The sequence below is a fragment of the Pinus tabuliformis genome, chromosome Q (genome assembly GCF_031772625.1).
Source record: "Pinus tabuliformis cultivar Carrire ecotype Pingquan chromosome Q, CPIR1, whole genome shotgun sequence".
Taxonomy (NCBI): domain Eukaryota; kingdom Viridiplantae; phylum Streptophyta; class Pinopsida; order Pinales; family Pinaceae; genus Pinus; species Pinus tabuliformis.
Window position 1 is genome coordinate 799,356,468 of NC_142296.1, and position 27,229 is coordinate 799,383,696.

Below are 27,229 nucleotides of genomic sequence, written 5' to 3' on the forward strand. Positions count from 1 at the left end.
CAGATGAGATTTGTTTTTTCTCCTTCCATCATCACTATCTGCTTGGCTGATCATGCACTTTCACTTTGTTGTTTTACCCTTTTTGAGGAACAATTGTAATGAGTGGTCTTATTAGCCAGCCTCTTCACATAAATCAACATGTTTTGAGAAGTTATAACATCATCGGAACCAGTTGCTATCCTAGACACCACTCATTCCTCAAAGTGGAGTTCTCTTTAATATCTTTTTAGACTCTCGATATATGAAAAGATTATTGAGCGCTTGTCCTTTTCAGCTCGTTAATAGATTGGAAATGACATGTAGGTTTTAACCCCGTACAGAAATTACTTGCATATGAATTCTAAAACACAGAAAATAAACAATGCAAGAGCATAACACATAAAACACATATACACAAAGATTTTCCCTTGGATCCCAAAAACCGGGACTACCAGCTTGATTTTTCATTATGTTCCTTTCAATGTTATAATACATATTTATACATGTCGAAGCATCCAATACCATGGACCAAAAACCATCGCATCTAAAAAAATGTGCGAAAATCATGCACAAAACCATAGGTGGGTCCACCCAACCTAACATAGGTTCCAAAACCAAAATTTTCCGGGGTGCTGCCCCGGACCCCATAAAGTGGGGTTATGGGTACACCTCAAACCCCCTGTGACCCCCCCTCTGCTACACAATCGGCGCAACGAGCGGGGGCTCCGCCCCTCCTCTAACCCCTCGAGTAAGTACATGGACTAGTCGTGGAAAGAATATAACACAACCCAACGTTCTCCCACTTGTTGTTTTCTTTCCACAGGGAGTTACAAGAGAGATTAGTCATTTTTCCAGCCCTGAAATGCCCATTGTCTCTCGACACCAAGATAACTTCTCAGAGCTCACAGATTTTGTCAGTGCATCTGCAGTATTCTTCAAAGTGTCCACCGTTACCAGCAACACCTTTTTGTCTTCTATCATATCCCTCACAAAGTGATACTGAACATCAATATGCTTTGTCTTTGAATGATATGCGGGGTTCTTTGCCAAGAAAATTGCACTGTGGCTGTCACAGTCTATCCTTATGGCTTCATGTACTAACCCCATACTTGAACACAATCTCTACAACCAAACAACTTCCTTGCTTGCATGAGTGGCTGCCATGTATTATGCCTCTGTAGTTGATAGTGCCACTACAAATTGTTTCTTACTCATCCAACTGACTGCACCTTCAAATAGGTTAAACACATACCCACTTGTAGATCTTCTCTGATCCAGATCTCCAGCCTAGTCTGCATCAACAAAGCCATGAATATCCAACACTCTGTCCAATCCTGGTCTTCCTTGGTAACACAAACCATAATCACTAGTGCCACGCAAATACCTGAAAACCCGCTTCACTGTTGTCTAATGTCCTTCCCTGGTTTTGACATAAACCTATTCAATACTCCCACTGCATGTGCAATGTCTGGTCTAGTAAAGAACATTGCATACATCAGGCTACCGACTGCACTTGCATATGGAACACGGGACATGTCCTCTTCCTCTTCTTGTGTCTTGGGACACTGTTCAGCAGATAACCTCACACCTACAGGAATAGGAACCTTCATCAGTTTACTATCCTGCATATTAAATCTCTGCAGTATTGTCTCGACATACTTCCTCTAGTTTAACCAGAGCTTCCTCTTTGCCCGATTTCTTTTAATTTCCATGCCCAAAATATAGTTTGCAGCACCAAGATCTTTCATGTCAAATTTGGAGGACAATTGGGTCTTCAAATCCTAGATAATTTCTTTGTCATTTCCAACCAGCAACATATCATCCACATACAAGACCAGATAAATAACACGGTCACCAATTAATTTAAAATACACACAATGATCTGCTTTGCTTCTGGTGAAGCCAAATCCTTGTATAAATGTATCAAATTTCTGATACCACATCCTTGGTGACTATTTTAACCCATATAGAGACTTCTTTAACTTGCATACCAGTTCTTTCTTACCCTTCACTGCAAAGCCTTCAGGTTGCTTCATGTAGATTTCCTCTTCCAGATCCCCATGAAGAAATGTTGTCTTTACATCCATCCGTTCTACCTCAAAATCAAAAGCAGCAACAACAAATAAAAGTAATCTAATAGAAGTTACCTTGGCAACAAGAGAAAAAATATCACCAAAATCAATTCCCAGCACCTGGGAATAACCTTTTCCTACCAATAGAGCTTTGTATTTCTCCACTTTTCCTTCTGCATTTGTCTTCTTTTTGAACAACCATTTGCTGCCAATGGGTTTCCTTCCACTCGGCAACTCCACCAGATCCCAAGCCTCATTTTTGTGCAAAGATGCCATTTCATCAACCATGGCCTCTTTCTAGAGTGTTCCATCCTCTGAATCCACTGCTTCCTTCATAGTTCTGGGATCATTGTCAGTAATAGATAAAGAAAAATTTGAACAGAAAGAAGATGGACTATACCTTTCTGGCTACCTTCTTTCTCGAACTGATCTTCTCACACCCGGAGTTTGTGGCTCTTCATCTTCTGATTCCTCCTCTGCTGTAGAGTCTGATTCTTCCTCCTTAAGCTCAAACTCTATCTTCTCAGGTTCCTTTGGTTGGACTTCATGTTTAATAACATCTTTTACCTCTCTGAATACCACATGTCAGCTGTACACAACCTTCCATGTGACTGGGTTCCAAAGCTTATAACCCTTTAAACCATCCTTATACCCAATAAAGATGCACTTTTCAGATTTACTAGCCAATTTGGTTCGTTTCTCCTTTAGAACATGTACATATGCATCACATCCAAATACCTCAGATGTGAAAGAGAGGGTTTCTTACCAGTCCGTACCTCTTGTGGAGTATTATCCTCCAACGCTGATGAAGGTGACCTATTGACCAGGTAACATGTAGTGTCCACCGCCTCTGCCTAGAATTCCTGTCCTAACCCGACACCACTGAGCATGCTTCTTGCCCTTTCCATCAACGTCTCATTCATTCTTTCTGCAACTCTATTTTGCTGAGGTGTATATGGAGTAGTCTTTTGTCGTGCTATACCACACTTCTTACAGAATTCTTCAAATTCCTTGCTGCAAAACTCTCCACCATTATCTATCCTCAACACTTTTATCTTCTTCTCTTCTGATTTTCCATGAGGGCCTTAAATTCTTTAAACCTATCAAAGGCTTCAGATTTATTCTTAAGGAAATATATCCATGTATCCCTTGAGAAGTCATCTATAAATGATACATAGTACACAGACTTACCCAGTGATAGAACCTTCACAAGTCCAAACACATCACTGTGCACAAGTTCTAATATCTGTTTTGCCCTCTTACCACCAGAGGGGAAACTCACCCGATTCTGATTCCCATATACACAATTTTCACAGAAATCAAAATCTAGAGAGCTATTACTCATACCTTCTACCATACCTTTACCATGAAGTATTCAAAGACCCTTCTCTCCAATGTGTCCAAGCCTTTGATGCCACAACATGGTCTTCTCTCCAGATACCACTAGATTTTCTGCTCCACTTTTAGGAACCACAAAACTATTGCACCCATCAATAACAGTGCTACCTTGCAGCTTGTACAGAGTTCCAATTCGTACTCCCCGAATCAATACCAGTGCTCCCCGAACCATTTTGCAAGTATCCTTCTCAAACACTATTTTTACACCTGCATCATCTAGCTTGCTTACAGAAATCACATTTCTGGCTAATGCAGGAATATGTAGAACACCTGGAAGCGTTCTAACCCTTCCACCTTGCAACTTCAACTTCACTTTTCTGCGACCAACGATTTTAGCCTTCGTGTCATCCCCCAAGAAGACATCACCACCATCATATTTCTCATACTCGCAGAACCACTCTCTATGGGGAGTGAAGTGAAAGGATGCACTTGAGTCAATCAACCATGCCTCATGATCTACATGTGTACTTGAAGAAGCCAAATACACATCCCCACCTTCATCTGAGGTGGTTTTCGCCTCTGCAGAAGGAGCCTCATTAGATCCCTTTCCTTTGTTAGGAGCTTTAGATTTAGAGTCCCTTTTAAAGTGGCCTTCCTTTCCGCATTTCTAGCACACCACCTATATAGATTTTCCTGGAGATTTAGATCTCCCACTCAATGACTTATTTTTGTTTCTATTCTGGGACTGTCCTCGTACAAACAAGGCATCACCATTCTGTCTCTCCATATTTTTCCGTCTCATCTCCTCTGTCAGCAAGGGTGAGACAATTTCATCAAACTGTAAGTCAGTTGCATTGCTACCTATTACAATAACCAGAATATCCCACGAATTTGGTAGAGAACACAACAAACTGATGCAATTATCTTCATCTGAAATTTTAATATCAATAGATGATAACTGACTTACCACAATATTAAATGCATTCAGATGCTCTATCATCGAGTCTCCATCTTTCATCCTTAGGTTATACAGCCTTTTTCGCAAGAACAGTTTATTCACCAGAGACATAGATTGGTACAAAGTCCCTAACTTGTCCCACAAAGCCTTCGTCGTAGCTTCCCCTGATACATTCAACAATATTGAATCTGAGATACACAATTGTATTGTGCTCTTTGCCTTTTGCTCCAACTTCTTCCATTCTTCATCGGAAACTCCCGTTGGTTTAGTACCTGGATCTACCCCGATCCACTGATATTTATCCACCAACAGATCCTCCATCTTGAGTTTCCACAACTCAAAACTCTGACCATTAAATTTCTCGATCTCTATCTTTCCACTGCTCGCCATCTTCTTTCACCACCAGAATCGATCTCGCAGATCTGCCACTGAACAAGGTCTACCACAGGCCTGAGCAAAACTCTCAGCAATAAAGGTGTCCCCTTGAAGCCAAAATTTCTATGATACCAAATGTAGGTTTTAACCCCGTACAAAAATTACCTTCATACGAATTCTAAAACATAGAAAATAAACAATGCGAGAGCATAACACATAAAACACATATACACAAAGATTTTCCCCTAGATCCCAAAATCGGGACTACCATCTTGATTTTTCATTTTGTTCCTTTCAATGTTATAATACATATTTATACATGCCGAAGCATCTAATACCATGGACTAAAAACCATTGCGTCCAATACCATGGACCGAAAACCATCGCATCCAAAAAACATGTGTGAAAATCATGCACAAAACCATAGGTGGGTCCACCCAACCTGACATAGGGTCCAAAACCAAAATTTTCCACGATGCTGCCCCGGACCCCATAAAGTGGGGTTACCGGTACACCTCAAACCCCCTGTGACCCCCCCTGCTACAAAATCAGTGCAACGAAGGGGGGCTCCGCCCCTCCTCTAACCCCCTGGTTAACTATGTGGACTAGTCGTGGAAAGAATATAACACAACCCAACATGACATCTACTCAGTATAATTTTAACTAGTTTCCAGACCGAGATAGATTATTTACGAAAAAGGAATACATTGACTGAACATGGTCAATAGGTTCTCTCTCATATTGTTTTACGTTTTTTCGGGTTTGAGAGACAAATCTATCAAAAATAACTTGTGGAGTTTTATTTTCGTCCCTTTTCAAATTCTCTAAACATGAAAAGGACAGAGTTATCTTTGTCGTTAAACTCGTTAAAACATCAAATATCGACAAACTTGTCAATCATGACAAGACCAAGTTTCACCTTCGCTAGACTTGTTAAAACATCACATAGTGATGGATTCACCTGAAGGGTGGAATTATACAACAAGCATATGTTATCCTCCTCAAGCTTGATAAAAATAGAGAGGTACTGGTCAGCAATGACTAGGGAAAATGGAAAAAGGGGTAAACCACTTTGGTAGCAGGTTTCTCTTGAACATGACACTTTAACTTCATCATCGTGACTATTTGGGTTGGGTTATCAGCTTGATGGTTATCATACCATTTTCCTATCATACCATCCATCACTTTGTTTTGGGTCAATGCTACCAATTCATTTTAGTGTTGCCGACATGTTCAAGAGAAGTCATTTAGTTAAAATTCATCCTTTGTAGTACTCATAAACCTTCATTTTCATGACCGCCATTCTTGAACCTTGTGTCATTTGTGTCAAATTCCATCTCAAAAATCATTACACTCATTTCGTGTCATTGATGTGGGATACATCAAGGCCCTCCTGCGACGAGTCACTTCTTGTCGACATCAGCACATTATCCAAGAAGTTGACTTAGAAACACCCTTCCAGTACCTTAAGACTTGCATACATCAATGGAAAGTTTCTCGCTTCCAGTGATAGGTTGACATCACTAGCCTTCGATTGAAAGACTTTGTAGGGTGTTTGACATCAAAAAATCCATTCACACCATGCAGAATGTACTACAGTACCATGAGGATCATTATCATTATCGGTGATTTCGATCGCGTCTGCTAACGACTTACATCATTGGCTGGAAATCAGACGATGCCTTACCATGTTTGACTTCAGATCACATATTTGCATGGTTAGACTTGTACTTGAGTGAATGATTGAACGAGATAGAAGACCCCGGATCTGGTTTCATCCATCCGGGCTGCGATTTCAGGAAATATACCAAATCATTCGTACAATGGCCTTACATTGATGGTCATTCTGATCATGGGTCTATATCTGCAGACGAGTGTCTATGTACTTGTAATTAAAGTTTATATGCTGAGAATGGGTATGCATTCCCTCAGCAATTCATGAGAAAAAATAAAAATATCATGATATTATGTATTGTAATCGATGCAGGTCACTAACCACTTCGGAACCTCATGATCACATCGTAAAGCATTTCACTCGACATTACATTTTCAACTTCATGCTTTAGGGGGCAGCTATTACAGATCCATTTGGGTAGATCACTCCCATCATCCAGATCAGTGTTTTAGGGCTCATCAAACCCTAATTTCAGTTGCTACATGCCCTAAACAAGTCAACCTTTTGAATGCCTCCTTCCCAGATAGTTTCATGGCCTGAAGACATCCTGAAATTGCCTCTAAAAGGACCAGCACAATTAGGCCCATGCAAGGGTGCGTTGAAGAGTAGTTAAGTCCATGCCAGTGTGCTCTGCAGAGAAATTAGGCCCTCTTTGACCTGCGTTGGGCGAGTTTGAGCAAAATTCACATAAGTTTTTGGGAATATTCTGATCTTCTGGAGCCTTTTAGAAGATTCCCACACTTATCATCTCCTATGAGCTTGAAAATGGATGAGGAATGAGTTAAGATACCTCCTATCCTCTCATCCCTTCCTCCATGGAACTAATTCTAAGTATGGAAGGCCATTCATTACCCTCATTGAAGAAAAAACCTCCTCCATCTTCCTATAAATTGAGCACTCATCTAAGTGATCAGGGGTTGGAATTTGATGAATTGTAAGGAGATAATGTTAATTTGAGATTTGAGACTATTGAAAGTGTCGTTATGCTACCAGATTGTCATGCTTATGATGTGATGTGGATGGAACCAAAGCTGGAGGAGTGAATTCGAATCAAGCTTCATGGTTGTAATTCTTCCTCCTATTCAATAAAGTATTTGCACCTTTTTCCATATGCTTATCTTGATATGTGATGCTTATATGTGTGAATGTATCTGATTCCATTTACTTGTAATCAATAGATATTTTGCTTTTATTGGTTCTTTTTATTCTGTTGATGTTTATAGGTACTTATCAAGCACGTTAAGTACGGGAAGGAGCGATAGGATCGATACAAAGGAGACAAGAGGAAAGCAAAAGTACAAGTAGGTCCTCTCATTCTCTTTGTCTTATCTATTGTTTATAGGAAAAGGTTAAAGTGCTTTAAACTATTGTTCTAGATATAGCTACTTATCTATGGAATTAGTATTTATCTGTAGATACCAAATTCTTCATAACAATTGGGGGTGGGTTTTTAGACTTTGGGGAAACCCTAGGTCATTAAATGTGACTAATTCCCCCTTCTAGGTCTAGAGGGAGTGTTAAATACCCTTCACGACCTAGAGCAAGGCGTTAGTCCACCCTGATTTTCATAAAGGGGGGCATGAATGCATGAGGGCGCATTCTAAAACCCCATCAAGTGATTTCCCAAGCATTTCCCCATTTGCAATGATTTTTGGGTTGAATTGTGCAGGTTTTGATCAATCAGGACTAGTTTATGGAGAGAACGGGCCCATGATCAATAAGAATTACTTATGTGAAATGATCAAGCTTGTATACTTGCATTGTGCTGATGTGTTTTGATGAAATATGCATAGCTTGACCTAATGAAAGGTCAGGAGGAACTATTATGCTAGATCATTGAGCATTGGGATGAACACCAAGGGGAGTTTAGGATTAGGGACCATGGGCTTGCCATCGAAAGAGATGACATCTATTTTTTTACTGGTTTTTCATGCAGAGGAGCATGAGCAAACTTGACCGGTGGTAGGATTGATCCCTAATCCACCTTAGAGATGATCTGGGCTTATTGTATCCCTGAGAGCGAACTTGTGAGCAACAAGGTCCCTATAGATTGAATCAGATCTAGGACTATGAGGGTCATATTATGGATGATTGTGTGCTTGGTGGGGTCTATGAGTCCACATGTTGCGACAAAGGACCAACTATTGCTCACCATTGATTGTGTCCAGCCATAGATCTTCAACTGGTGCGAGGCAGTGCTTCCTCAACTAAAGGTGGAGTTGACTGCATGTAAGACTCTGACCCAACAAAGTTTTGGGTACAGTACTCTCATTGTATCCTTTATACTTGAGAGGGTGCCAGTTATGCGACCACGGATGAGTTTAGGTCCACTTGATCCGAGAGAGCCTAGGCAAAGGTGATGGGCATCTCTCGATCCTCGCACTGGAGGGGGGCCCATCCGGCATGTTTTCGAAGAATATTTCTTTGAATGGCCCAGTGGTCAGATTGTGATGATAGATGAGTATGCCTACGAGGGCATGGACTTTATAGGTGATCTTGAATTGATACTGCCACCTGGTACAAACAGGGGGAATTAAGGTAAGAAGGTTTTTTAGAGTATTTAAAGCATTTTTGAGATTTTGAATGTTTATGTTTATTTTATGCGTGAACAAGTACTGACATGAAGCTTTTTGCTTGACACAGATGTGGCATTGGTGCGACCTGCAGGCGAGGGCCCAACTACCCAAACATGGGGGTGATTCTTAGAGTCTCCGCGAGGTTCTGAGGAACCTCAAAGGTCTAAGAATGGGTGTTTCCCCCCTTCCTATGAGGGATATTCCTGCTCACATGTAGCGACACACTGTTGGTGTGCCTGAGCAGTTTCTGGTTCCTCCTCAGAGGATAGCTAGAGTTGTCTTGTTTTTAAAGGAGCAGTAGACTCTATTAGCAGGCTCATGGTATAACCAACGGGTGTTATAGCTAGACTTAGTAGCCATTTTGTACTTAAAAACACCTAAGTTTTGGGAACTTTTCTGATGTAAAAGACTGGATTCGATATATATATATATATATTGGTATTTTATGATGTAAATTTTTTTTAAGTGTTTTTTTTGTAAATTTTTAACTGTGTAAATTTTTACTTTCATACATGTATCTATAATAAATAAGACAGATGCCAATATAACACATAGTTTGCCAATGAATCAATTCTCGAGGAATGTGTTCATATGTAATTAACTTAAATTGATGTTCCAAGAGTCATACCCTTAAATAATGATGTAACAAGATTGGATTACGAATGTGATAATGATTTGTCAATTGCATAATGACAAGCTGAGAGTCTAACCTGACCACCAGATTGGAGATGTCCCGAGATGATGCTTTAGTGAGAAGTGAAATTACAGACATATACTTAGCAATATTGTTGGTGGCGGTACGAAGAAAGACTTCCCCGAAACAAAGTAGTTCTGACTCAGGTGTGTAAATGACCCAAGCAGCTGATGAAATGTGCCGTGTGTGACAACTAGCACCATTCGCGTATCCTACGTATGCCAAGGGTGATGAAGACATCTGCATAACGAGAAATATGTATGAGACAACTACTCAGAAAATACCAAAAAAAATCCAGTCACATCTAAAAGAAGAAAAACTTATAAATACATAGAATTATGAAGCACATGCCTAATGTAGTACTAGGCATAATACTTTTTTGGGTAGATCCTGTTTTGGGGTTCATCAAGCGAGATTCCTTCCTAGTCCTGAAGTTCATATGCCCCTTTTGAGAGGGCTTTAGTGATGACATATGGACCGAGCCATAAGGGTTGAAGTGATCCTGCCCCCAAGAGGTCATGTTTTTTATCATAGAGAAAAACAATATCTCCCTCTTGGTAAGAACAAGGCTTGACCTTTTTGTCATACTGGGCTTTGACCCGATGCTTGTGGGCTTTGAGTGCCAATTCGGCATCTCAATGGGTTTCATCCAGTTGATTGAGGTATAGCAGGTGCTCTTCTTCGACAGTGGTGCCGTGCAAGAGTTCAACAACAATTTGTAAGGAAGGAATCTGACTTTCAATAGGTAAAACTACTTCCCGGCCATAAGCTAGTTGAAATGGTGTAAATCTAGTAGCTGTTTTTATTGAAGTTCGGTATGCCCATGGTGTAGGATATAAAATTCGATGCCAATGGGTTTTGTGATTACCTACTAACCTGCGGATCAGGGTATCTAAGATGCCATTAATGGTTTCTACTTGGCCATTAGCTTGGGGTAGTAGGAGGATGATTGGTCTTGGCGAAAACCGAGCAATGATGTTAAGTCAGACATCATATGATTATGAAAATGAGAACCATGGTCTGTAATGAATGTGTCGGGAATACCGAACCGACAGATAACCTGATTAAACAAGAATAATGCCATGGTTTCTCCATTGGCCCGAAAGTGGGAAGGGCTTCGGCTCATTTCGTGAAATAGTCCACAACTACAATAATGTAGTTGTTTTCGGCAGAGGAAGTGGAGTTGCATGTGACGAACTCGATGCCCCATTTGGAAAAAGGGCCAAAGGAGATGACTGGGTGCAGTAGGGCCAGAGGAGTGCGCATTTTCTTTGTAAACACTTGACAAGGGTGGCACCATCAGATAGCCTTGATACAATCTTTGAACAAGGTTGGCTAGTAGTAGCTTGCGCGTAATTTTTTTTGAGTAGTAGACATGTTGGAAAGATGATCGCCACATGCCCTAGCATGGAAGTGATTTAAAACGTGTTCCACCTCTTCATGAGTGAGGTAGTTTCAAAGAATTGTATCAACACCACGACGATATAAAGTATCATTTAAAACTGAATAATGCTGCGCTTGGTGGCAGATGTGACGACAATCACCTGACGATAGTTTAGGGCGGAAACGTTGCACTAGGAGGTAGACAAGAATGTCACCATACCAAGGGTCAGTAGAGTAGATCAGATAGACACCTTCATCTAGGAGAGGATCATGGGCTATCTCTTTGGGATCAACAATGGGAAGATTTGACAAAAGTTCAGGGAAGACTAAGGATTTTTTCACTTTGGCAGTGGTGAAAGGCAAATTAAATTGTTGAGGATAACTATCCATTTGGAATACTTTCTTCCAATGACTTGACGAGACAAAATTTGTCTCATGGGATTCTCTAAAGCAATGACGATAGTCTGTCACAACAATATATAATGTTGGAATCGATTGACAGACAAGACAACTGCCAAGGACAACTTTTCCACATGTGAATATTTGAGTTCGGGTCCAGCCAGGCCTTTCTACAGATAATAGATCACATGCTCACTTAGGTCATCATGATTTTGGACCAACACCATTCCAAGAGAGGATGGCAAGGCTGCCAGATAGAGGAGAAAGCCACGTCCATAGTTGGGAGCACTGAGTAGTGGGGCTAATATAAGTGCCTTTTTCAAGGCATCAAATGATCGTTGGGCTTGATCATCTCACAAGTATGGCACTCCCTTCTTTAGTAGTCACATAAATCCTTTTGTCAACTCGACATAATTTATGATGAACTATCGTAAGAAGTTTGTGTTCCCTTGCAAACGTTGGAGCTGCAAAATGGATTGCGGTTCGAGAAATTGAGTAATTGCTTTTAACTTATTGGGATCAACCCTAATCCCATACTTGGAGAAAATGAAACCAAGTAAGTGTCCAGACTCAACAAATAAAATGCATTTATGCAGATTTAGACGTATGTTATAGAACCTGCACCTAAGAAAAATTGCTCGTAAATGAACTAGGTGTTGAGTTCGCTTCTTGGAATGGGTTGGAAGGTCATCCAAGTAAGGCTGAATAATATGTTTGATATCATGGAATGCATAGTCCATGGCCCATTTAAATGTTGCTCCAACATTCTTTAAACCGAATGGGAGTTTTTGATATGCAAATATTCCCCAAGGGAAAATGAAGGCGGTTTTGTGTTGGTCTGCAGGTTTTATGGAAATTTTGTTATAACCTGAGAAACCATCCATGAATGAAAAGGATTCAAAACCGACGCAGTCATCGATTATTTGGTTGATAAATGGTGTCAGATAATTATCTTTTGGACATGCAACATTCAAGTCCCGATAGTCGACACAGATGTGGATGGTACCCTGTTTCTTGTCTACAAGAACCAGATTGGAAACCCATTCTGTTAAAGGAACGAGGTAGATGAAACCAACACGTAACAATTTTTCCACATCAGTCTTGATGGTTGTAGTTTGTTATGAAACCAACTCAAAAAAAGATAGAAAAGATAGATCAACGCCTTAGAATTCAGCCTCTTCGAGGGGGAAACCTCCTTTACATTACACAAATGGACAATTCTTAGATGATACAAATGACAAGGCCTCCTTTTTATATATAGGAGTATAAGGGGTCATAATATAATCAGAGCCGACATAATAATAATAATGTAAGGGCACAATAATAACAATAGTGGGCTTCTATGGGGCACAATAATAACAATATGGGGACTACATGGGCACAACAATATAATAAGGGGATTGTACTAATAACAATAAGGGGTTACACTAGTAGTATAAGGACCTAACATGCCCCTCTCCTTCAAAAAGTATTATCTTCAATGCTTGAGTAGTTCTTGATGCTTCTATATAAATTATTATCCTCCAATGTGGAATCTTCAGTGGGTAAGTTCTTCCACTTGATGAGATACTCTGAAATTGATCTATTTCGTAGCTGTTGATTTCTCGGTTCTGTGACTGCTTCAAGTTCCAATATTATTTTTCCTTCCTTGTCAAGTTCTCGCAATACAATTTGAATTGGGATCTTCTGCAACTTTTGAATGAGTTCCCACTCCTTTGGGCATATGAATATCTGTAAGGCTTGATGTTTGGAGGAACACTTCCTGGAATCAAATGAATATCATGATCATGATCACGAATAGGTGGGAGGCCTTTGGGAGTCTCAAATACCTTGGAATGATTGTCCAAAACATTTTTGAGATATGGAGAAATACATGATTTCGATGTGGGATCCTCTAGTGAACATAATTGTGCAATTACACCCCGTTGTTCTTTATTTAGAAGCTTTGTCATGTTGTTAGAGTTTATTATCTTTCCCGGTTTCCCTTCGATACCCCTCAATTCAACTTCCTTTCCTTCCCAAAAAAATTCCAAGAAAAGTTCTTGAAAATTAAAAGCTATCATACCCAAAGATTGTGGCCATTGGACTCCTAGTAAAACATCAACACCACCCATTGGAATGGAAAGAATTGGGTTGTTCAATACATATTCTCCCATGGATAGCTTGATATTATGGCACTTTCCAGAGCAATTTATGGTTCCTCCACTTGAAACCATCACCCGACACTCTGGTGTTGGATATAGGAAGCAATTCAATTCCTTCGCTATCTTACAATGAATAAAATTATGGGTACTTCCCAAATCAATCAACACTATTACCTTTTTATTCTTGATATGTCCTTCTATAAAGATAGTTTGAGGAGTGGTAATTTCTTCCAATGCATTACAAGATATGGTCTGATTCATTTCTTGATGCTCGATGTGATCTTTCACTTCTTGAATATTTTTCTTCTTGATATGTCCTTCTATATTTATAGTTTGAGGAGTGGTAATTTTGGCCAATGCATTACAAGATATGGTTGGACTCATTTCTTCTTTCTTGATGTGATATTTCACTTCTTGAACCTTTTTCTTCTTGATATGTCCTTCTATCTTGAGAGTTTGAGGAGTGGTAATTCTTTCCAATGCTTTACATGATATGGTCGGATTCATTTATTCTTTCTCTAGGGTGGGTTCCTGGTGTATATCCTCTTCTTTTGATGTTTCTTGATCCTTTTCTTCCTCCTCTTCATAATCTATGTAAAATAATTTCTTCTCAGCACACTTATGACCTTTAGTGTATTTGCTATCACAATTGTAACAAAGCCCTTTTTCTTCTTTTTCTTCCAATTGTTATGTTGTAAAACTTGTAGGTTATGGAAGGCTACGAGAAAAAACACTTGCATAATTATAGTCGTGAGTGGTGGGATTCCTTGTTTCCATAATTTCGCTTTCAATTTTTCTTGCCAACCTGAATGTCTTCTCTAATGAATCAGGTTCCCAAAGACGAACCTCGTGTCGAAGGTTATCCTTTAAAGTCCCTATGAAGACATCAACTATTTTCTTCTCTAGAATATCATTTACCCTTATATTCAATTTTTGTAAGTCCTCAATTTTTTGTACCGTTGAACCCTTTTGTTTGAGATTTATCAATTGGATAAAGAAGGTGTTTCTCTTTGTATCCTCATAATGTGCTAGCATTTCCTCCATGAAAATTTACCACGTGACAAGTGGTTTACGAGAACAAAGCCCTTTATACCATAAAAATTGATTCGATTATAAATAATTAGATGAAATACATACCTTTTGTAACAGTGGTACACCATGTATATAAAAATATTTCTCCATCTATAGTATCCAATTTACCGGATCCTTGTCATCAAACTTCCTCATCTTGCTTTTTCTTGATTTTAAGAGCTCAATCTTGAAACGACTATAACTCTGTACTTTTGGATCTTTAAGTTATGAAATTTTGGTCTACAATAGCCCTCTAAGTCCTCTTTCTAACTCTGCAAGTCTAATCACAATTGGTTCCTGAAGAAAGATTTATTCCCAATATCCCGCGATGACCTAATTATAGACTAGTTCAGTAGAGTGAACTTGTACGACGTGCTAAGTATCACTGTTTCAGCCTTAGGTTCTGAAACTTATACCAAAACAAAATACAGCTCATCTGGTTCTGAAACTTATACCAAAACAAAATACAGTTTGTCTTCTTTTTGTAACTTCTTACGAAATTTCAATTTGATGCTCAGACAGAAAGTTATGATGCTTTTCCCAAGGTCACTTGTTTAGGATTTAATTCACGAGTCTGCAAAAACCCTAACTTCCTCAGATCATATATCTGAAAATATAGTGAACCAAGATCTAAAATTTGGACCCGAGGTTCAGACCGATCTTTTCTCAAATGGGTTTTTTTGTTAGATTCTGAAACTTTGTAGCGAAAATGTTATAGTGAACATTCCACGATGATCTGTTTTAGATGAAATTATGGAGCTTACAAAAACCCTAACTTCCTCAGATCATATCTCTGAAAATATAGCGAGACAAGACCTGAAATTCAGATGTGAAGATCAGCAAGCTTTCATATCAAATGGGTTTTGTTTTTTGCTTCTGAAATGGCGCAGAAAAAAGTTATAGCGAAAATTCCATGATGACATGTTTGGAGCAATGAAACCCTAAAATCCAAAGCTCTGATACCAAATGTTATGAAACCAGCTCACAAAAAGATATAAAAGATAGATCAATGCCTTAGAATTCACCCTCTTCGAGGGGGCAACATCCTTTACATTACACTAATGGACAATTCTTAGATGATACAAATGACAAGACCTCTTTTCTATATATAGGAGTATAAGGGGTCATAATATAATTAGAGCCGACATAACAATAATAATGTAAGGGCACAATAATAACAATAGTGGGCTTCTATGGGGCACAATAATAACAATATGGGGACTACATGGGCACAACAATATAATAAGGGGATTGTACTAATAACAATAAGGGGTTACAGTAGTAGTATAAGGACCTAACATAGTTTTGTGGGGGTGGACTGGTCGAAGCCTTTGGTGGACAGGCTTGGCATTTTCATATACCTTGATCTAATGCTCGACAATAGATGGATCTATGGCAGGAATTTCCTCATAAGACCAATCAAATACATCGCAGAATTCCTTAAAAGGAAGGTGAAGCTTGTAATTTCCTTAAGCGTGCAATCAGCTCCGACCTGGATGTTTTCCATGATGTTTGTTTTGATTGAAATATCGATGAGAAATGTCTTTGAAATATTTCCCATGTTCCCTTCCAAGTCCAAAGTTTGGATAGTCGTATAAGGTGAGGGAATGATTTCAGGTGTGTCCAAAGATAGGATTTGAATGGGCATCGTGTTCAAATCAGATATCGAAACACGATGTTGAGAATCCTCCCAAAGTTGCTCTTCTAAACACATGATCTCTCGAATAGCTTCATTCGAAGGTAGGACTTGATTGAGGAGATCGTTAGAAGGAGAATTTATGGGAGAGGAGGTGGTACCATTGGTCGTGACCAAAGTGACCAGAGATTTGGATGCAAATTGAATGGCTTGGTAGGCCAATTCATCTGGTGATAGTGGAATTTGTTCTCCATAAGAGTCAATTTTTGAAGGGGGTGGGAGGATCCAAGGATTGGTCGGTTCATGAGGAATAGATGAGACCATAGAGATTGCCTTTGGAACTGCGGGCAGTGGAAGAGGAAAACAAACCATCTAGGAAGAGCCATTCAATAGACTGGTACCGATACTGACGTAAGAGTCAAGAACACCACCCACTAAGGGTACGAAGCCACTAGGTAATGGGGAGTAATTTGGGGTGCAAAAGGATAGATGGTCCACTGTGATTATCTTTCCATCCAAGGGAAATAGGATGATACGAAATACAATAGACATAATGGCGGTCATGGCGTAAGTCCAACTACGACCCAACAATAGATTATAGTCGAGTTTCTGATCTACGACTTTGATATCCATTGTTATCGTTTTCCCACTCAAAGTGATGGGGTAGCTGGCAAGGAAACCTTTTGGGATGGAAGTGTGGTCATCGAAAGATTTAAGGGAATTCGACGGCGGTGATAGGGTTGGAGAACCCAGAGCGAGCCAACATGAATTTGACATGACGGAAGTTGAGGCACCTTCGTCAATGACAGTTCTGTGTACCGCTCACCCTTTCGAAAATATTTGCACCTGAAGTGCAAGCTAGTGTGAAAGGGGAGGCTTACGTTTTTCCATGTCAAAAATTGCAAGCATGGAATCCTGAGGGTCGACCCCACCAATTTTCGAAAGCAGAGCTTTCATTTGTGCTGGACAGGTTTGCAATACTTCGAGTGTCGACATAGCTGACGGTTCTTGCACCAAATCTTCTACAATACTGTAGTTTTGGGCAGCACGTGTAGATGTATTATGTGTTGTGCAACGAAGTGCCCCTTTTGGGGGGTGAATCACAAGATCAAAAACCGACCTTTCGATATGAAGATTGTTCTGCTACGATGGGTTTTGACTCAAGGAGGCTTCCTCGGCATTAGCGACTGGAGCTCCATAAGTTTTGGCTCTTGTTTGAAGATCTACCATTTCAAAGGTGTAAATGGTAGATGGTCCTTCATCATCTAAAGGATGATGCAAACCACCGTTGCCCCCTTGCGGTGTTGGGGTTGGTTTGTAATAAGATGTTACTGCTGTTGAGCAGGGAAAGGGTTGTTTAGGACTGTAGGGGTCCGACGAATGTCTTTTTGAGCAAGGAAATATGTGCATTCATGGAGAAGCGGACAAACAATATGGTATTCCACATAGATTTTTCAAGGGAACTTGAAGAATTTGTCTTTTCCATTGTTAGGAGGTGTAGCAACTTTCTGCTTTGGGTTGTACTGCTCTTCAGAGGGAGCAGTCTTTTTCTTGTTCTTCTTGTTCTTACCGTCGGGTTTTTGTGTAGAATACACATAATTTATCGCGGAAATAGGAAGATTAGTCGATTGGGTAGCGGGGTGAATTGACAACTAGGCAACATGACCGCTAAGTTGTTTTATAGTAGCTGCGGAGGTAGGGTCAATAATAGCATCAACGTGCACACTGGGTTGCTGAGTAGTGGGAGCATTGAACTTTCTAGGGGAATTAGGGATGGCATCATATAATGTTCCAGACTGTGAATAAATCAAATCTAAGTGTTAGGCACAACGAATGGATTGGTCTTCCGTGACCGCACCACCTAAGGTGACATCTTTAGCGATTTGAGGGAGAAGAGATTTGCAGAATCAATCAGCTAATAGATAGTCTGGGAGAGGAGCTTTGACTAGCCTCCGCCTATGTCTCCATTCATGGATGTGATCAGATATGTGAGTAGTAGTGTCCTAATGTAAATAATTAAGGAGTTCCATCCCAGTTTCATAGTGGATGGGTAGTTGAAAGTGCTTTAAAAATTCCATCACTAAATCGCCAAAGGTATTGACTGACGCACATGGTAACTCAATGTACCACTTGGCTGAATTTCCAGTAAGGGTGCGGGGAAAGAGCCTAAGTTGGATACTATCATCCACCATGGAGTTAGAAACACACCATAAATGATAGGTGGTGATATGTGTACCTGGATCCTCCCCTTGTTTCCCTTTGAACTTCGAGATGTCTGTGGGAATTTTGTGTGGGATTGGAGGCCATAGTAAGTTGTGATAGATCGGGTCATCGGTGAATTTGTTCAAATTGGGGATGTGAAGTGTTGCCAAGAAAAGCAAGGTATTTAATTCCCTTGATTCGAACCAAGGCGATCCCATATGACTTGAGGATCCTTGCGGTCCTCCCATCGTATTGTTCCCAATGTTATACATAGGATGTGTGGAATAATAATTTCCTTGGGGCATAGTCATATATTGTGGTTGTCCATAATGGTTGTTATGCTGGGGGATACAACTGCCCCAGGGTAAGGAGTGACCCCTTGAATCATTTGAGGTTGAGAGTGGGGTGGTCATATGGATCGAGTGAAACCTTGTTGAGGGATCCTGCTAGCCACGTAATTATCCGTATGCCCTTGACTGACATAAGGAGGGTTCATGTCAATAAATGAATGTCCCTATTGTCCTATAAATGAAGGGGGAAATGTAATGTTCCCGGCTGGTATGTGCATATTGGGAATGGTTCCCCTAGGCATTTGAACCTGGGGGTTGGAACTAAACAATGGATTCCAACCAAAATGGTTGTTGAAGGGACCCGTGCTAACCATGCTATATGTAGCATTATAAGTAGCACTATATGTAGTGCTTGTCGAAGGTCCGAGAGTTAACAAAAAAGGGGCGGAAACCGGTATGTACTAGGTTCCACTCGTGTTGGGTGTCATGATAGGGTTTGAACCTGGGACAGTTGGGATAGCGAGGTTTGCCATCATAGGTGTGGTACTGACTGTCGACTGGGGAGGTGGAGGTGGACCAAAATTGTCCACAAAAGCCCATGACCCATTAGTCGTCGATGGGATGGTAGGTATAGGTCCAACAAAAGACATAGGAGGTACGAATGCAACCAGAATCAAGAGTGGTCCCAATGGATTCATGATCGGAGGATTGTATGGAGCAATGAAACCTTTAGTAAAGAAATATTCCAGTAAGAATGAGTCGTGGGATGTCCAAATTGATTCAGTGTCAGATCTTGGACACTGATTGCCCGAAGATGGGTAATCCGGTTCACTGGGGCTCGACGGATCCTCCACAATGAGTGGGGGAAGACCTAACAGTTGTCTAGATTGACGACGAGGGCTGGATGTAGCCACGGTGACCAGTAAATTTTATCAATATATTTTACAATGATATTTATTACAGTCTCGGTGATAACAAGATGGAATATAAAAATAAAAAATACTCTAAAGAAATCAATCAACAAGTAGAGGGTATGATCCTATCTGATAACCACCGTTTGCTAGAGATGAAACCCAGTATCAAAATGGATAAAAGAGAGAGTTGGCCAAATGTATAGTTACGATTACTCTTGAGCTTCAGTCGAACCTCAGATGAAGGGGTCAAGTACTCTCGTGAAGACAAGCACCCTCCCAAAAACTGAAGATAGAGTAGGTTTGTCTATGTTAGGTACCAGGGCAGCCCACCCCAGTCAACTTGTGTTCATCCCTAAAAGTATGGCCACTATGGTTACCTCAAATCACAGACACTATCGGGGGTGACATAGTCACAGACAATACACTATGTGGGCAGGATACTTGAGTCCCCAACTCAGCTCCGATATCCCCGAAGGGATCCTCGATACACAAAATACGCAAAGGATATGTAAGCGAAGGTGAGATAACTTCGTTTACAGTCTGATTTTGTCTCATATTTAGCTCTGATTTTACTATAGTGGTCCGGGATAGTATGAGTGTAGAAGGATTTCCATCGTTAATGACACTAGTTTCGGTGTATGATCTTGGGCAGTTAAATCACAACTTCCTAACCCAAGATCCTAGCCTAAAATAATATGTGTTTACTCAAAAAAGAGTTGTTGATTGATTTTAGTAGGTAAATTTTAAATTTACTTTGTTAAAGTCTTCAGTGCGGGTGTTTATGTATGAAGTTATGTGGGGCTCTGACTCAAATCATGCAAAAACAATGCTTTTAAATTTCACTTTCGATGAATAAGTTGCTTCTACAAAGGAAGAGTCATTTATACGTCAATGTATATATCATGTATACAATACAGTACAATACAAGCACAACTGACAGAACTATAATGCTCACTAACAACTTTTGAAACCAAATAAATACAGATCTATCCAACTAAGTAGAAAACTGTAAAAAAATTTGGTATTTTCTTTTTTATGAAAAAAGCTTTAAGAAGTAAAGCTATTTCTCTAGAAGAAAAAATTGTTCAGGAGACAAATATCAATCAAACATGCACAGCTGCAGATCCCTAATCAGTCTACAAGCAGATTTCCCAAACCATGAGGTCATAGAATAGTCTTTTTATCAAGAAGTGGTTGGCTAACACACTGTAGCAGAAAGTACAAAGAGTTAGTGACTGCAATAACGCTCTATGTGCAAGGCTACATTGCTTTATAAAGCACCGTTTACACTAGCAGGGTGTGTAAGTGAGGAAATAGGCTCAAAAAGAAGGTTGTGGGGATCAGATCTAGGGCTAAGCACAGAGAGAAGGGTGTTGTATAGTCCTGAGTGGTTAGAAAGGGGATCAAGAAGTACAGGAAGGTCTGGAGGAAAGAGAGATCTAGGAACTGTCTGGGAGAAAACCGGGAACTAAGTTTAGTCCCCAACGGAGTCGCCAATTCTGCTATAGGGATTAATGCAAAGGTGTTTGGTGATGGAGATACCCTCAAGGATCTTCCCGACATCCTTCACATACTATAAGATTAGTTTCAACTGGCATAAAGATACATGCATATCCATGTTAGTCAAATGAAAATGAAAGCAGGAAGGACTTATTACCTCAAGTCTTAGTGTGGTGTTGTTGGAGATTGCAAAGTAGTGGAGTGGAAGACCCCTCAACTAGCTCCAAGATCAAAACCTGCACATAGCCAAGACAAGGCATAATATCACAGCATATAACTTTGACAATCAATGCACTAACATATAGATATATCTAATTACATGTATCTAAGCCACTCATAATAATGACATTGCATAAACATGTAAACTAATTACAATACCAACGCCATGGAGTGGACAACACAATTGCAGGTCTATATTAATGATAGAAAAGGGTGATTACAACCATCGGTTGTATCAACCTTCCCTTACTCCTCCAACTCCTCTCTCTCTCTCCCTTCTTAACCTCTTGTAGTGCCTTTGTCGGATACTAGCTTTGACAGTCAAATAGGCAATCCTTTCAAATGTTTCAACCCTTTCCACAATGGCCTTAGCCTCACATATATAGCATGATAGGATAAGCCTTGCCAAATCCTTCATGAGTTCCTTTGGGTGAATGCATAGATGTTTCCATGCTTTTATGATCTTCCCCATTTGTAGACTCCGTTAGGAATAGTAATTCCTCCAAACAGGTTGAATCTAGATGTTTCCTTGCTTTTATGAGCTGACATAGGACTGAATATTGGGATATTTCTTGGTCAACTTGTTCCTTTGACTCATGGAAACTCACTTAGGTTGACTAATTCTCTTCCCGAGGCAACAAAAAAAGTTACCTTGGGCACTAATGCACCTGATGCATTGCTAGGAATCTTTATAAAGTAGGTTGATAGTTCCTAGGGAGTGTTAGCTTGACAAATAGGCTTGTGAACTTGGTTAGTCTTTCAGTCATCTTACATTTCTCCTCTAAGATGGTGAGGAGGTCATTTTCCTGTGTAATAATGACAGCATCTAGAAACCAAAATTCTCTCTCACAGGCTTTCTTGCTAGCATCCAGAGACCCAATTTACCAGCGTTATGCCAACGTCCCTGAGATTTGAGCCACTTTTTCAAGCCCAGAGCCCAAGTCACTGCCCAGAATGGAATGATAAGTTAGGAGCAATAAAATAATAGGGAAACAATGATGCAAAAGCAATAAGTTAAACAAGACATTAATCATATCCCTATTAGCCATGAAAAGTATTTCGTCAAACATGTTGTAAGCATATAATCTACAAGTGTAACCAAGAGAATTAAACATAGGGATCTTGTACTTTTTTGAGAATCGCTAAGAATTGTTGTTCCCTCAATTCATTTGTTGTGTTACCATCTATTAGGCCATAGATACATTATCCATTCATTTACGAGTAAAAACATGTTGAAATCCATACATAGTTGTTGTCATAAAACACACATATAACCAACACAATAACAACATAAATACTCATGAAAGTACAACCATATAGACCACATATAAGCTATCAAAATACTCATAGATATACAAGGAGAAATAACCTTTCATTAACGACACAAAACCAAACTCGGGACGAGACTTCCATGTTCCACCTGACCATAGAATGGCTGAGCCAAATCTCTCTTCATCCATTCACCCCTATGCCATATTACAAGCATGAATGTGGGACTCCAACCAAAGCACCAACCATGGCATACCGAGGCTAAACCGAGATCCACTCTCCAAGGTCTACTCATATCCCAAACCCGGGATTACTAGGCCCAATGGAGATCAAACCACCTCTTGGCTTTACCGTGTATCTTGTCATTCACCGGCAAGGATTCCTAGGCTCACTGAGGCGACACAATCATGGATTTACCGCAACCCATAGTCTGTCTCAGGGGTCCCTAGGCCAGAGGATTTACCGTGATCTACAGTTAGGTTTATGGATCACTAGGACATGTGCTCTATCATTTTGAGATCCACCCCACTCAGCTTTGAATCCATTCGACAATCCGTCTCAACGAAAACATGAGAATCCCATCACACCATGGCTATCCAGAAATGGCAAGGCTAGGTTGAAAACACTATTACACCTGGAAAAACCTATGCTACAACAACAAAGGAACCACATGCAATACCATGCATGCCAAATCTAGCAAGGAGAATACATATGCAAATTGATACCTACAAATAATCCTGATCTAGTTGCTTGATCCTGCCTTTCCCTTCTTGATCTTTGCTTCCTCTTTCCTTCTTTGTCTTTCTTGCTCCAATGCCAAAATGCACCAAGAAAACTCTGAGTGTCCAAGAGTGAGAGAGAGAGGGAGAGAATAATGAGAGAGCTCCAAAACACAACTAACAAAAGGTTATCGAATGATCACCAGAAGCATTTTTATGAATGGGGCCTCTATTTTCTTCATTTTCCATTACTTTCCTTCAATTTCCTCCTCACATGCAACCTGTGGCATTTAACCTCCTTTTTCTCCTACTTTCCATTATTTTCATAATAAATGTGCCAAAAATGTCATTTTGTCTTTCCAAATCCTTAGCCATTGCCTTTTCCAATTTCCTTAGACATAAAAAACCAAATGAACACCCCCTAGGATGTCTTGCCCAACATTCAGCTTGGAATAAGTGTCCCATCAACCATGGTTATTATGTTGCCTTTATTAACTTTTATTACATAGAATCTTAATCAGGGTTGTTACAGAAATATCCCAGCAACGACATATCTCTTCCCTCTGGCACAATACCTCTCCAAGCCTTGCATATCTCCCTTTTCTGCATCCCATTGATGCAAACATCTCGTGCTACTACGTGGTATCCTCTCAGCTACCCAAGATGAGTAGAATTTCCCTCCCTAGGGTGGCACTTGTGGTCCACCGAAGAAGAGGGTGATATTTCCCCTTGGAAACCTCTGGCGCTAAAAAACACACGTGAATTAGATGAACAACTTGAGCAACAATGTGTAAAATGAAAAATGATCAAAAGTGCTCTATGCTGCCTTCAACCCCCTATTTATAATTGTTGCCTCCTTTTCCCTTGTGGGTCTCTTAGCCAACTATTTAGACCACCTTCCCAAAAAATTGACTTTTCCTCTAAAGGGTGCGTATTCCATGATGGTTGGCCCCCACATTCCACTAACGTTGGAATTTTGGATTTCTCCTAAGTCCCACGTGCCCAAAATGTCTCCAGTGCTCAGATTACAAAATTGTGCTAGGCTTAGCACTCCCTCAATAAACTTTTTTTATCCTATTAAATGAAAAATCAAAATTGGGGATATTACAGTTATATTTAGATACATAATTAGTTGTAGAAAATGATGACATTTGATCCATGTACCTTGTAAAGGTAAAAAAAATTATGGATATGTTTGCACTAGGCATTTGTATGGATTTATTCAGTGGCCCTATGTCTTTTTGTATGCTTTGTTTCTATTGTTAAATGTATGAATACACAATGTGTATATATGTATAGAAGCTTCAGACCTTTTCATTTCATTTTTTGGTCAAGACCCTTCACCTGACCTCGGTACTTATTTCTTATAATGCTATGCTTGCCCTAATAGCATTGATTATGTTGTAGATCTTAGGGTTAAGGGTTACAACCTCAAGGTTCTTAGATAGATTCATTATTTTAAGGTATGTAGGGTCCGACGTAATGGATCAAGTCTGAGAGCTTCGATTATATGCATTAGGAAGAGGCTTGAGACGAGATAGTACATCAAAAATCCTTGCAAGGGTTGTCCTTCCCTTGGCTGAGAGCAACACGTGAGCAGTTCGAAAGAATTGTTTGAATTGTTGTGTTGTTGGGGTTTCATTTAAGGTTATTCAAATCTTTTTAATAAAATATACCCTCTAATTTTATAGAGTTGATTCACTGGAAAGACCAAGAATATGGGAAGAGAATAGTATATAATTTTTAAGAGTGGATTTATGTTATTGTGTATCCCTACATTGTCCATGAGAATGTGAGTAGTTTGTACATTGTTTGATGTAGCCACTGCATGGACAGGATCTGGAGTCAATTTCTGGATTGCCCACATGACTGTGGCAAGCGAAGAGAGGACTGGGGTTGTAGATGCATGTGGTCTACTAAAAATGGCCCAACATACTCATTGTGCTCCTTGAGGCTATTCGGTGATTCAAGAAGGTGTTTTAAGAAGAGTAGGGTTAAGCAGGTTGTGCAATGTACATAATAATAGTTACTTCTTCATTCTAATGACTTCTTTGATAATCACTTTAATATAATATCTATAATATATTCTCTTAACTTATGTGTAATAATGATTATATAGAGCTCTAATGGATCTAGGATGAGAAGTTTAGAAATGAATAAGCTTAACTATGAAAGTGAGCTAAGGTGAGGGAAGGAGGTGGGGGAAATATTAAGTAAAATGTAATTATTACATTTTATCTAATATTTGTGCCTACCTCCATCCACTTTTTACTAGGTTATATTGGGTAAAATAATACTATAATATTACATTTTACCCAATATTTCCCCTCAATTGGTCCACTTCTTATTGTAATTTTTCTTTATATTTGAAATTTAAAAATAAACAAACTCAACTATTAACATGGGTGAGGTGAAATATTGAGTAAAATTTAATATTTAGGCTAGGGTGACATGAAATACTATGTAAAATGTAATAATATTACATTTTAATTAGTACTTTCCCCCACCCATGGCTGATTTGTATTGGGTGGGGGTGGTATTTTTTTTTTCTAGGCTAAGACTAAACTAAGTACCCACGGGGAATTGAACCAGTGACCTAACGCAAGGAGTGTCTTAACAGCGCACCCATTCACCGTCAATCCAAAGCCCCGTGGGCTGGGTGGGGGTGGTATTAGTTAACATATAATACTATAATATTATATGTTATCCAAGATTTTCCTTCATATGATAGACTTTTTATTAAAAAAATTATTTATATTTGAGGTAAGTAAACTTAACTACTATGCAAACATTTGATTAACATTTTGACTTGGTAAAAATAAATTAAAATTAAAATTAATAAAATAAAATAAAAATAATTATATTTGTAATTATAATTATAATTAATAATGAAAGCAACCTAGATCCATCTTAACTTTGAATCTATCAAGCGTTTAGAGGGGTCAAATTTCTTGAAATGCAAACCTCTTTTAAAGTGAAAAGATATTTGATCCCTCTAGGCCCTTGGTAGATTGGAGTTAAGATTGATCTAAGCTAGTACTAAATAGTTATGGTGGTGATGTGTATCTTATATATAATTCTATTTTAATTAAATTAAAGTTATAATTTTTTATTGATTTACAAATTTTAGAATATTTTTAAGAATTACTTAGAATTTTTTTAATAATAGTGAAATGCTTTTATAAATAAGAATAATAATCTAGAATACATTTTTTCCATTTTACACTCAATTGAAATAATTAGAAAAAACATTATTTATTTATTTTATATATGTTTTATTAGAAAAAGTTCTATTAAAATGTGAAAAGAAATTTCATATTAAATATATTTTAATTCATAGAATCGATGGTGAGATGTATTTTGTTAAAGTATTTTGTGATGAAAAATTGACCAATTTGAAACTTTATGGGCAAAAATCCAACCATGCTAAGGGATGGTGGTTCAGTGGAATCTTTGGGTGATTTTGATAGCTTAGATACCCCTAATTTGTAGCTATTCAAGCCACAAGTTAGACATGTCATTGATCAATTCACATTAACTAGTAAACAAATAAAAATTGTTTAATACAAATATTTATAGATAAGTTTCTTATATGAATATGATAAAATAGATTGTACACTAATATATAAATGCTATATATATATATATATATATATAGTAATTGACCCAAAAAATAAAAATAAAGACATGCCAATATGATATATTGAAAACAAATAAAACTCAACAAATAAAACTCACATTATATTGGATGAAATATATTGTGCAATGCTTTATAAATGATGTATATAGTTTAATTGTAATTGACACCCAAAAAGT